Source organism: Equus przewalskii, chromosome 1, assembly GCF_037783145.1.
Source record: "Equus przewalskii isolate Varuska chromosome 1, EquPr2, whole genome shotgun sequence".
In the NCBI taxonomy this organism is placed as follows: Eukaryota; Metazoa; Chordata; class Mammalia; order Perissodactyla; family Equidae; genus Equus; species Equus przewalskii.
Window position 1 is genome coordinate 154836670 of NC_091831.1, and position 13292 is coordinate 154849961.

Genomic DNA, 13292 nt, shown 5'->3' on the forward strand with positions numbered 1-13292 from the left:
TCATGTTTGGTGGTGATCTTGGTCTTTTTTTCCCCTCTGTCTCAGTATTCTGCTTGTCAGCATCTCTTAGTATCAATAGGTTTGTTTTTTAAAAATAGAGTAATACTAGCAGAATGCTTGGGAAACTTCAGCTGTGTTCATCCCCCGTATACCCTGCTATTTAAGTGATTTTTGCCCTTTGAGTTTTCAAACCTCGTTTACTTCACGTAGATTAGCTAATCTTTTTCATTCAAGTAAACTGGAGCCAATTCTCTTAATATTTAAAAATGCCTATCATCTGCTAGGACCCCAGGTTTGGCTTTCTGAAGCTTCCTATCGAAGTCCTCTGAAACAGGATGTGTCATCCACCTTTCTCAGAGGTGGTCAGGTGGCATCCTAACTTGCCTTAGAGTCCTGCAAAAATAAATTACAAGGAAAGATTTCACTTTCTTCATTTTACTCTAAGTTCTCATCCCTTCCACCAAATTCTGTAGAAAACATAAGTAAAATAAATTGGGGAAGTGTGAGGACATACTAAACAACTTATAAACACGAGGAGGAAATAATCATCTTTGGTAGTAAGAAAAGAGGCAAAATTCTAAACATCCTGGGATATTCAAGCAAAAGTGCTTAGTAAATACTAAAATATAAATATTGTTAGTTACTGTATTTGAGCAATAATGAGTAAGAAGCCAAAGTGTTAGACTATGGGAGTTATGTGACACTAAGTACCCTCTGTGCTTTTGGGCTCTTCTGGCCTGGTGGACCCAGCTTCTCTCCGGCCTGTGGCTGCAGTTTAGCAATGTTCAGTGCACCACCAGGACTAGGTTACAGGGGCGGCTCCAAGACCCATCAGAGAACCTGAGAAGCACAGGAGTTCAACGCCAGCTCCATACAATTCATCCCTACGCCCTCCTTGTTCCTTCCCTGTGTTGTCTGCCTCACATGCCAGCCTTTCTAACACGTTAGCCCTCTATTGACATCTGTGCAGAATAAGTGTAAAAGCTGGATCTTCTTCATGCCTTGATTTGAGTTTTACCTTTTTTAAAATTGTGGTAAAATACAAATAAAATTTACCATCGTACCCATTTTTAAGTGTACACTTAAGTAGTATTAAGTACATTCACATTGTTGTGCAACCAGGGTCCAGAATTTTTTCATCTTGCAAAACTGAAGCTCTTTGAACAACTCCCCAACTTCTCCTACCCCCAGCCCCTGGGAACCACTATTCTCTCTTCAGTTTCTATAAATTTGACCACTCTAGATAGTTCATATAAGTGGAATCATACAGTATGTGTCTTTTTGTGACTGGCTTATTTTATTTAGTATAATGTCCTCAAAGTTCCATCCCTGTTGTAGCATGTGTCACGATTTTCTTCCTTTTTAAGACTGAGTCATAGTCCATTCTATGTGTATACTACATTTTTTTTTTAAGGTTTTAATTTTCCTTTTTCTCCCCAAAGCCTCCTGGTACGTAGTTGTATATATTTTTTTTTTAGTTGTGGGTCCCTCTAGTTGTAGCATGTGGGATGCCGCCTCAGCCTGGGGTGCCATGTCCAAGCCCAGGATCCGAACTGGAGAAACCCTGGGCCGTGGAAACGCAGCGCCCGAACTTAACCACTCAGCCACAGGGCCGGACCCAACTACGTTTTTTTAAATCCATCCATCATTGGACATTTGGGTTGCTTCCACCTTTTGGCTATTGTGGATAGTGCTGCTATGAACACGTGTGTACGAATATCTGTTCAAGTCCCTGCTTTCACTTCTTTTGAGTATATACCCAGAAGTGAGATTGCTGGACCATATGGTAATTCTGTTTAATTTTTTGAGCGCTCGCCGTACTGTTTTCCACAGCAGCTGCACTATTTTGCATTCTCACTAGCAATGCACAAGGGTTCCAGTTTCTCTACATCCTTGTCAACACTTGTTATTTTCTGTTTTATTGTTGTTATTGTTGTTGTTTTACATAGTCATCCTAATGGGTGAGAAGCAATATCTCATTGTGGTTTTGATTTGTATTTCCCTAATGACTAATGCTATGGCCTGAATGTTTGTGTCCCCTCAAAATTCATATGTTGAAATCCTAACTCTCAAAGGTGATGGTATTAGGAGGTGGGGCCTTTGGGAGATGATTAGGTCATGACGGTAGAGCCATCATGAATGGGATCAGTCTACTTATACAAGAGACCCCACAGACATCTCTAGCCCCTCCTACCATGTGAGGACACACGAGAAGACAGCCATCTATGAACCAGGAAGCAGGTCCGCACCAGAAAGAGACCATTCTGCTACCTTGATCTTGGACTAACCAGTCTCCAGAACTGTAAGAAATACATTTCTGTTGTTTAGAATCCACCCAATCTGTAGTATTTTATTATAGCAGCCCAAATGGACTGAGACAACTAGTGGTATTGACTATCTTTTCATGTGCTTGTTAACCATTTGCATATTTTCTTTGGAGAAATGTCTATTCAAATGCTTTACCCATTTTTTAATAGAGTTGATATTTTTGTTGTTGAGTTGTAGGAGTCCGTTATATATTCTGGATATTAACTCCTTATCAGATTTATGATTTACAAAGATCAGATATATGATTTAAATATTTTCTCCCATTGCATGGGTTGCCTTTTCACTCTGTTGATACCATCCTTTGATATACAAAAGTTTTAAATTTTGGTGTAGTCCAATTTGTCTATTTTTACTTTTGTTGCCTGTGCTTTTGGTGTTATATCTAAGAAATCGTTGCTTAATCCAGTGTCATGAAGTTTATCCTCTGTGTTTTCTTCTGAGTTTTGTAGTTTTCTTACTGTCTTTTTTTAATAAAGTTTTATTGGCACAGCTACATTTTTTTTTTAAAGATTGGCACCTGAGCTAACATCTGTTGCCAATCTTCTTCTTCTCCCCAAAGCCCCCTGGTACATAGTTGTATATTCTAGTTGTAGGTCTGGCTCTGCTAATGTTGGGACACCACCTCAGCATGGCCTGATGAGTGGTGCTAGGTCCACACCCAGGATCTGAACCAGCGAAACCCTGGGCCGCTGAAGTGGAGCGCACAAACTTAACCACTCGGCCATGGGGTCCGCCCTCTTGCTGTCTTCTTATAACCACTTTTTCCACGTTTGTTGGAAGATTCCTCTGCTTATAGTGGGATCTGAACTGCTCATTTTCTTATGGGTAGAGTTGTTGATCAAGGATTTTTTTTTTACTCAATTATATCACTTTTGCATAAGTCTTTCCTATTAAAATGCAGAGTATTTCCTAGGTATAGATTCTTCTAAAACTGACAGAGCCTCTCAATTTTCCCATAGCACCTGAGGATTTCCTAAAAATACACATTCTGATTAGGAAGTTCTGGGAAGGGCCTGAAGTTCTGCATTTCTAACAAATTCCTTATGCTGCTAGTCCATGGGCTACACTTTGAGTAGAGAGATCGGGGGAGAGCTGTGATAATCAAAGTATGGTCCTCTGATCATTGGTGAACCATAGGGATCCTCCAGTCCAGATGCTAAAATACAAGTTCTTCTTTAGTTCTCAGGATCATATGACAAGCAGCTCCATAAATTTTCATATAGCACTAAATACTATATTTTGTGAGTTATTAAGAGCCATTAAAATTTGGCATCCATGAACTACATTAGCAGAGTATTAGACTTTACCATAGGGCTGCATCATGGTTTTAGGGGGCTCTCGGCACTTTTGCCTTTGTAGATCCTTTCTTCCATAAAAAAATTTAAAATTCTGTTTTATAACTTAATTGGTGTAAAGACAAATATAATCCAGCACGTTTATTATTGTATATTCACTATTGTTTTATTTTCATCTTATTTTCAAAGAAATTAAGAGGTTTTTCTGGGCTCCTGAAAGTATCCTGGACCCTAGGCACTGTGCTTAATGCATAAGTTGGCCCTGATTTACCAGACTGTAAACCAGAATTCCATGAGGAAGACTGGCAGACATACAATACTTGGCAGGTTGCTGAGCTCCACAATTAATGAGCAGAGGCAGATAGAATTCCTACAGTTTTCAGACAGGGGGCTGTCTGAAATGCTGCACCCGCAGTGTTGTCGCAACTTGGTCATAATTTTCAACTGCTGCTCTTTCTGCTTTGTAATATAAATCACTGTTGGTGTATTTTATCTGTTTGTGTGGAAGTTAACCCTAGAGAGTTTAATGAAACAAATTGATATATTTTTGCCTATAAATTTCCAAAAACCAAACTTTAAGATATGTATTAAAGCATCTATATAATTTCCCATGGGTGTAATTTTCAGTTGTTAGAGCATGTCTATAAGTTCATATTCTTCTCTTATGAAATAAGTACAAGTGACTCATAGAAGGAGTTTTTTTGTACTTTGTTTTACATCGGAAGAATCAATTTGAATGTTGAAGACATTATCAATGATGGTAGCAGTCTAGGTAGAACCAGATGCTAAAAAGATGGTGGCAAAATATCTTGAATAGATTGGCTACAAGTGACAAAAAGAGATCGCAGTAGTTTCAGGAAAGAAGACCCATGATAGAAGGACTAATGTCTGGAAGCATCAGGGCGGAGAGAGGAGAATGCTGGCCTCTCGTTCTGGTCTCAGGAAAAGGAGAATAGAGAAGGGACTGTTTCCTGGATGCGTAGCTGCCCTTCACTGTAAATTATAATTGAACTGCAAATTTTCTTTTATGCTAGTGTCATTTCCACCTGTGATTAGTGTAACAAATCTCTCTATGGAATTACTAAACTTTATTTTTAACAAAACCTATGTGAATCATGAATTTAGTCTAAGATCTATAATTGTAAGTGCATCTGTACAGAAAATAGCCTGACATGCTCTGGCCATGGAACAAACACAGACAACATAAATAGTGAGGCATTCTGTGAACTTCCGGAAAACAGCAATCAGGGAGTTACTTTCTTGAGCAAAGAGTTTGGCTGATTTGAGTAGGAAGTTCTGACAAGGGGGTTAGAACTAGGACCAATGCGTGGAAACTAGAGAAATAGGTTTCACCTTATTATAGGGAAGAACTTTTTAAGTCAGACAGAATAGACTGTTCCCAGGAGGTGCCAGCTATCTAACAGGAATAGGCCAGTGAGCCACTTGGTGGAGACGCCGTAAAGGAGAATTCAAGTAACATATGGCCATACACAACTTTAATCTTGGGATTTTGTGATTCTTTATTTGGAGTCTGAACAGTTGTTTAAACTGCTTGAAATTTTATTAATAGTGGTTACTGGAAATGGAACCATTTCTCGCATGCCAAGTGAGAAAGACTCAACACATACAAAACAGAATGCTAGCTATTATCCTTAATAAACAATCTTTCAAAAGGAAAAAAGAAAAATGAGATGACAAATGGTTCCATTATGAAAGGGCATACCACAGATGCTGCCAATTGACAATTATGTGATAAATTTAGATAGGATAATGGTTTGGAATTTATGCGTTATGATTTAGCCATTCCCAAACTTCCTCTGAGGCCCTAAGTAAGACTACAAACCTGAGAATTATCATCCCTTAAAAAAACCCTCCCACCATTCACACCCCTCAGTGACTCTCAGACTTCTGTGTGTGTCAGCATCAGCTGGGAAGCTTATTAAACGTCAGATGCCGGGATCTGCCCACAGAGATTCTGACTCAGTGGGCCAGAGATGTGGCCCTGGGCATTTCTATGTTTACAAGCTCCCTGGGTGATTCTGATGCACCCCAAGTTTGAGAGCTGTTGACTTAGGGGAAAATATTTGCTTCAAATAAGTAATCTAGTAAAGCTCTTAAAAGCTAAGTATAATATAAATGCTGGACTTTATTTTTAAGCAGAATGCTTCATGTGTGGCTGTTAATTATTAGTAAATTTCCAGAAGCTGAAATTGTTATGTCTATATATCAGGATACTAATGAATTTCTGTTCAGCTCCAATTCAACACTTAAAACAGTGTGGGGGTTAAGAATACACACACAGGCTGTGGAGTCACACCAGGGTTTGACTCTTGGCTATGTCAATTGCTGACAGTGAGACCTTGGCCTAGTGGCTTTGCTTTGCTGAGCGTGGATTTCCTCATGTGGAAAAAACAGGAATTAGAGTACTTATTCCACAGTGTTGTTATAAGGATTAATTGAGATAATGTAAGCGAGGCATCTAGCACAGCTACAGGCATGTGGAACGCACTCGGTAAATGGAAGTCCTATTATTATTATGGTGATTCGTCACTAGATGATTTCAGTGTGACCTTGCTGTGATTAATGCAGGATTAGAAATAGGATCAACTTAAGGAGCTTCTGTGACCATATATTTGTTCTTGGGGAGGGTGAAACATGTTTCCATTTCCATTGTACACAATACAATCAAATGTTTTATCTATTTTAAAGTAAGTAATTTTATCTAGTCCCTTTCAATCTTCATTTGCTGATGTCACTTAGAAATAAAGTCACCTATAATCACATAGGGATATCATTTTACAGAAAGAAATTAATGGCTTAAAATGGCCACCTGTGTCATATTTTAGGCCACACAGCAAACACAGCTATGGAAACCCAAGATTTGGGAGACTGATTTTGCATCCCAGACCAAAGTTCTCCATCAACACCAGAAAGCTTTGCTAAAAGAAAAAATTAATTAGTCTCACAGTGGCGAGGGTCATGTTTCCTATTACCAGACAGAAAAGTGACAATAGTAATCAGCAAACAGCATTAATCATTGTTCTTTTAGCTGGAAAACTCTGACCCATTAAATTAAAATGAATATGAGTAATTTTCAGATAAGGACTCTTCAACAGCTACATTTCTGTTAGAGCAGTTCAGTTCTCCTATCCCAGACTTACCCAACTCTTTGTTCTCAACGGTCCCTAATCTTTTTCTATATAAACAACTTTTCATTTCTCAGACGCTTTATGATTTTGCATGGGTATGGGTGGAGGTGAGTTGAGAGCAGAAAAAGGCCCAGAAGTTAACAGCGAAGTCCTTGAACAGAGGTGGACAGTTGCTGAGCTCCGTACTCCCATCCCTCTCTGGGAACTGGTTAGAGGAGCAACCAATATGGTGGGGGCAATGACCTTCACACCAGATCTGCAATGGAGATCCTGATGAGCTGCTGGATGTCCCCTGGGTTTTATCATCATTATCAGCGCATATCTACCAAACAAACTGTAAAGGGTACTGTGCTGCGTACCTATTGAGCAAGCACCTTACATTAATTCTGCAACAAAATATGCAGTCCTACAATTAATGATCCATGTGTGAGGCATCAAATCCCAATGGTCATAACAGAGGGTTTGCAGAGGTGCTCATTGACAGCATGGCAGGGTCCTGTTACAGGGGTTCTATTACTGAGTGAATCTTCCTTTGATAGAAAAACAGGTGCTAGTTGGTGGCTACAGCCAAGAAGAATGGATGACTAAGTACTGGCACCTGGGTCTTATCTAAATACTCTGGTTTAGTAAAAACACCCAGTAGCCCTTTGTTCCTTTGTTTACTAATTTATTCAACAAATTTGCCTTGAACATTTCTTATTTAGGATGCACAGAGCTGGGATATAATGGTGAGTTAAAAGATTGATCCTACGTAAGAAGCTATTGACAAGAAAATAGGTAAAATGCAGTATAGACAATTGTACATACGTACCATGTTAGGGGAAGTGCAGAGTACTCTCAGAGCACAAAGCAGGAACACCTGACATAACCAAAAACTAGAAGTGAAGAATAAGCTAAGACTCAAAGATTCAAGGAAGAGTTATTTTAGGAAGAGAGAGGGAGGGTGGTGGGTGGAAATAGAGAGAGAGGGAGGAGTGTTCTTTGCAGAAGGAATAACAAATTTGAAAGCCTGGAATTGAAATTGCAGGACGTGTCAGAAGGACTGGCCGAAGAGTACCCTGGCACCCAGGTGTGTGTGTGTGTGATGTCAAGGCAAGATGAGGCTGGAGAGGAAAGCAAAGCCAAGAACATTCGGGGCCCAGTAACCAAAGTACTTTATCCTGAGGCAGCAGACAACTACTGAAGCACTTTAAGTCAGGAAATGATTTCATCTTCTTGCAAGTGGAAAGATCCTTCTATTTAGGGAGAAGATTTAGTAATTCTCTTAAACTTGTGCCTCAAAGACAACTGCCAAATAGGTTCATAAAGTTTTGCCATCCAAAGTAGTAGCCTCATAGTATTTTCTAAATTTCCTAAAACCATATTAAGGTGCCAGGAAGGTACGATTAGGTCACTAGCAGTAGTGAGTTGAAGAGATTAAATGTGAGCAGGTTCAGAGCCAAATTGAAGAGGGTTAAGCTTTTTTTGTTTCTACTGTAGGTGTTAGTGGGTTCACCCTTTATCTTTCTAAAGCCAATCTAATCCTGATTAACTGTAAGATACAAAGAACACAGCAGTTTGGCTGACCACAATAATAAAACTATTCCAATTAGATGACAAAGATAAAGAAATTCTATCCAGTGTCAACACAAAAAAATCCATAAACAATCTATAAATCAAAATTGGGTGAGTTTATTATGAGCCAACCCTGAGGACCATATAGCCCGGGAGAGTCCCTTCCCAAAGGAAGGAAACACTCCAAAGAAGTGGGGTGTACAGAGTGGTTATATACCACCTTGGAACAAAGAGCATACATCATGTATGATAGGAATGGCCCTTTTACAATAGTGACAATATTGCTTTGCTGGTGCAGCAGATCAATGAACACAGCAGGTTGGGGGGTCACAAGGTGAGTGGTCACAAGATGAGCACAGCAGGCCAGTAATTAATCCTTAGTTTAGGGAGAGATGCTTATCCTTAAAGAAATGTCGATATGGGGCTGGCCCCATGGCTGAGTGGTTAAGTTCGCACGCTCTGCTGCAGGCAGCCCAGTGTTTCGTCGGTTTGAATCCTGGGCGCAGACATGGCACTGCTTATCAAACCACGCTGAGGCAGTGTCCCACATGCCACAACTAGAAGGACCCACAATGAAGAATATACAACTATGTACCGGGGGGCTTTGGAGAGAAAAAGGAAAAAAAAATCTTAAAAAGAAAAAGAAATGTTGATATGGGGGAAGTTACTTCCCTATCTTTAAGGGCATCATTCTTGTCTTTGGGACATAGTAAATATTTAAAGCAGATGTACAATGAATGCTCAACAGGCCACGTCAGGCCCTTTTAGAAAAGGTCAGGCCAAATTAATTCTAACCCAAATGGCTTCTTCATCTACTCCAAAATATCCTATTGCTTATCATTTATTTATCAACAGTAAGCTTATAAAGTATTTGTCTGAACAAATTTAGTATTTACTATATACTGCCCAAAATTGCTAATTTGAGCACAGAGACCATGTTTCCCAGAATCCTTCCGACTAAAGTAATCAATCTCTATCCAGCTACACCCACCAAAAAGAAAAACTTAAAAACAGCACTCACAATCACATCCCTCCCTCCACGTGCTTTATGCCACTTATTTCACTTTTTTTCATGTGTGTGCCTCCTTATAGAGCCCACCAAGCCTTGCACAGAGCAGGCACATAAAATACGGTGTTTTTTCAATGAAGGTATGGTTTTAAATCTCTTTGCTGATGTGCATAAGAATCTTTTGGCCACCACACACTTGAAAATTTAATTCAGAGTTCATACTCTTCCAAACTTTTGTGTTGAAACAGAGAGGAAAAGTGTAGTAGGAACTTCTAAACAGATCAACCAAAAGGATTTCATCCTCGACATGGGCAAGAGGATTGCCAAAGGACCCTAATTGTGCTGATTTCCTGTGCCCCTCCCATTGCAAAAACTTGAGATTTAAAATGTGAAATTCTAATTGCTATCCTTCAAGAATAAATAACAGATTCCTTGGCTTTCCATGGTGCTCTTTGGTACCCCTGACCTAGGCTACCATCTTTTACTTTTGCTGAAAGATCAGGTCACATGGTGGTGGTCACATGGAAAACCTAAGACACAGGCTGGTAGAGGGCTGCATTACTTCAGCATGAGAATGTTCTACTTTTAATTTTCATTCTGCCATCTTAGGGAGAGACACATGTTAACAACTTATGTTAAAGTCTCAGTTAAAAACAAACAAAAACAACAAAGCACAAAATGATTGCAGACTTTCTTTAGAGGGGCTTCTGATGTCATTCCGTTTCATTTTTTCTTGGTACCTTGCTCTAATACTCAAATCAAGAAATCCTGATTTGTAGCATTTTCTCATTTCTGTGGTATAAATACTCCCACCATGACCAATTACATGTCCCAATACCACTGAGGGTGGTATTGGGACATGCACAGCTGTCTTTCCCAGAAGTTGATGCAACCTGGTTCTAGCATACCAATGCATATGATCAGAGTTGAGCCATACCAGAAGACTGGAGTCACCCCAGCTTAGGCTCCAGTCATGGTGGAGTTCCTGCTGTGCCCTGCCAAAATGCCTGACTCCCAAAATTGTGAACATAATAAAAGTTGTTCTTTTATGCCACGAAGTTTTTCTTTAAAAACAGCTTTATTGAGACATAATTCGCTCATTTAAAGCATACAGTTCAATGGCTTTTAGTATAGAGTTGTATATCCATCACCATAGTCAATTCTAAACCATTTTCATTACCCCCTCAATCCTATCCCCCTTAGTTGTCACTTCCCAATCTGCATCCTGCCCCCTCCCCCCCCCCCAACCCGGCCCTTTTCACATCCCAGGCAACCAATATTCTATTTTCTGTCTCTATAGATTTGCCTGTTTTGGGCATTTCATATAAATGGGATCATACAATGTGGTCTTTTGTGACTGGCTTCCTTCACTTAGCATAATGTTTTCCAGGTTAATCTACGTGGTAGCATTTATCAATACTTCATTCCTTTTTTATCAAATAATATTCTATTGCATGGAAATACCACATTTTATTTATCCATTTATCAGTTGATAGACATTTGGGTTGTTTACCCATTGTCTTAGTCCATTCAGGCTGCTATAACAAAAATATCATAGAGTGGGTGGTTTAAACATGGACATTTATTTCTCACAGTTTTGGAGTCTGGGACGTCCAAGATCAAGGCCCTGGAAAATTTGGTATCTGGTAAGAGCCTGCTTCCTGGATCATAGCCTGCTCTCTTCTCACTGTGTCCTCACATAGCAGAAGGGGCAAGAGAGCTCTTTAGGGTCTCTTTTATGAGACCCATTCATAATAGTCCCATTCATGATGGCTCCACCCTTATGACCTAATCACCTCCCAATGCCCCTCCCTCCTCCTTTACCCCCCTCCCCCCACCAATACCATCACCTTTGGGTGGGTTAGGATTTCAACATATGAACATTCAGTCTTTATCACACTTTCTGGCTATTATGAATAATGGTGCTATGAACACTTGTGTACAAGTTTTTTTGTGGGACATATTTTCATTTCTCTTTGGTGTATACCTAGGAGCAGAATTGCTAGATCATATGGTAACTCTGTTTAACTGTTTGAGGAACTACCAGACTGTGTTCCAAAGTGGCTGCAGCATTTTACATTTCCATCAGCAGTGTATGAGGGTTCCAGTTTCTCTGCATCCTCATCAACACTTGTTATTATCTCTTTTTGATTATAGCCATCTTGGTGTGTATTAGTAGTATCTCATTGTGAATTTGATTTGTATTTCCCTGATAGCTAATGATGTTGAGCAATTTTTCGTATGCTTATTTGTCATGTATATCTTCTCTGGAGAACTGTCTCTTCAGACCCTATGCTCATATTTTAATTAGGTTGTCTTTTTATTATTGAGTTGTAATAGTTTTTTATATATTCTAGATAAAAGTCTCTTATCAGATATACGACTTGCAAAAATTTTCTCCCATTCAGTAGGTTATCTTTTCACGTTTTGGATAGTGTCCTTTGAAGCACAAAAGTTTTTTTGATGAAGTCCAATTTATCTGATTTTTTTTCTTTTGTTGCTTGAGCTTTTGGTGTAATGTATAAGAAACTACTGACTAATCCAAGGCCAATGATTTATATCTATGTTTTCTTCTAAGAGTTTTATAGTTTTTGCTTTTATATTTAGGTTTTTGATCCATTTTAAGTTAATTTTTGTGGATGGTGTAAGAGGTTCAAATTCATTCTTTTGCATGTAGATATCTGATTGTCTCAGCAACATTTCTTGAAAAGATTACTATGATTTACAATTTAAAAAATTACTGTGAGTCCTTCAATTTTGTTCTTTCCAAAGACTGTTTTGGCTCTTCTGATTTCTTTGCATTTCCTTGTAAATCTTAGGATCAGCTTATCAATTTCTGCAAAGTCAGCTGGGATTCTGACAGTGATTGTGTTAAGTCTGTGGATCAATTTCAGGAGTACTGCTGTCTTAACAGTGTGTTCCAAACCATAAACATGGGATGTCTTTCCATTTATCTAGGTCCTCTAATTTCTTTCAACAATGTTTTGTAGTTTTCAGAGTATAAAATTTATTTTCCTAAATTTATTTCTAAGTATTTTATTCTTTTTGGTGCCATTGTAAATGGAATACTTTTCTTAATTTCATTTTTTATTTTCTCATTGCTACTGTATAGATATATGACAGATTTTTCTATGTTGATCTCGCATTCAGCAACCCTGCTGATATGCCAGTAAGTTTTAGAGCAATGGATAACTGGAACACCTATCATTCATTTATTCCTACAATTTCCACTTTAATCTCTTTCATATCCTATTCTTATTCCACTGCCTTTGTTTTAGTTCAGGACCTCTCCCCTACTGGCCTGGGTCATCCCCATAGCCTTCTAACAGAGCTTTCTGCTTCTCTTGAGCCCCTTGCAATTCCTCTTCCACACTGTTGCCAGAATGAGTTGTCTGGAACATAAATTTGCATGCAATTTACTTGCTTTGAATCACTGAATATTAACTCAGACTCAAGGATTTGAAATATTATTCTCAAAGCTCACAAAAACTTTTATTATCTGGCCCCTCATTATAACTCTCCTGTCACCTTCCATGGTGTACCTTTTGCTTCCTATCATAATGCCTTCAGACACACTGGTTACTTTGCCTGGACTACCTTTCCTCAACTAGCTAACTCCTACCCATCTTCCTTCAACTTAGGATACTTCTGTGAATCTTTTCTTTATAGTCTCCTTTCCCACCATCTGTTTAGATGTTCTTTCTCTGTGAGCCCATAGAGTCCTATATTTCCTTACACTGAGCCTAACACACTACGCTGAAGGTGGAAACCGTTTGAGGGCAGAGACCAAGTGATTGATTTTTGTATTCCAAACACTAGCACACCAGTAAATGGTGTACAAATCAAAGAGGAGAGGGTAAGAAATGAAAGCTTGGAATGGATTGGCTTAACTTCAGAATTCAGTCTCCAGACTCACTTTTGGGGGAAGAGGCATTAGTAAAGCTGCAATCGAATAGT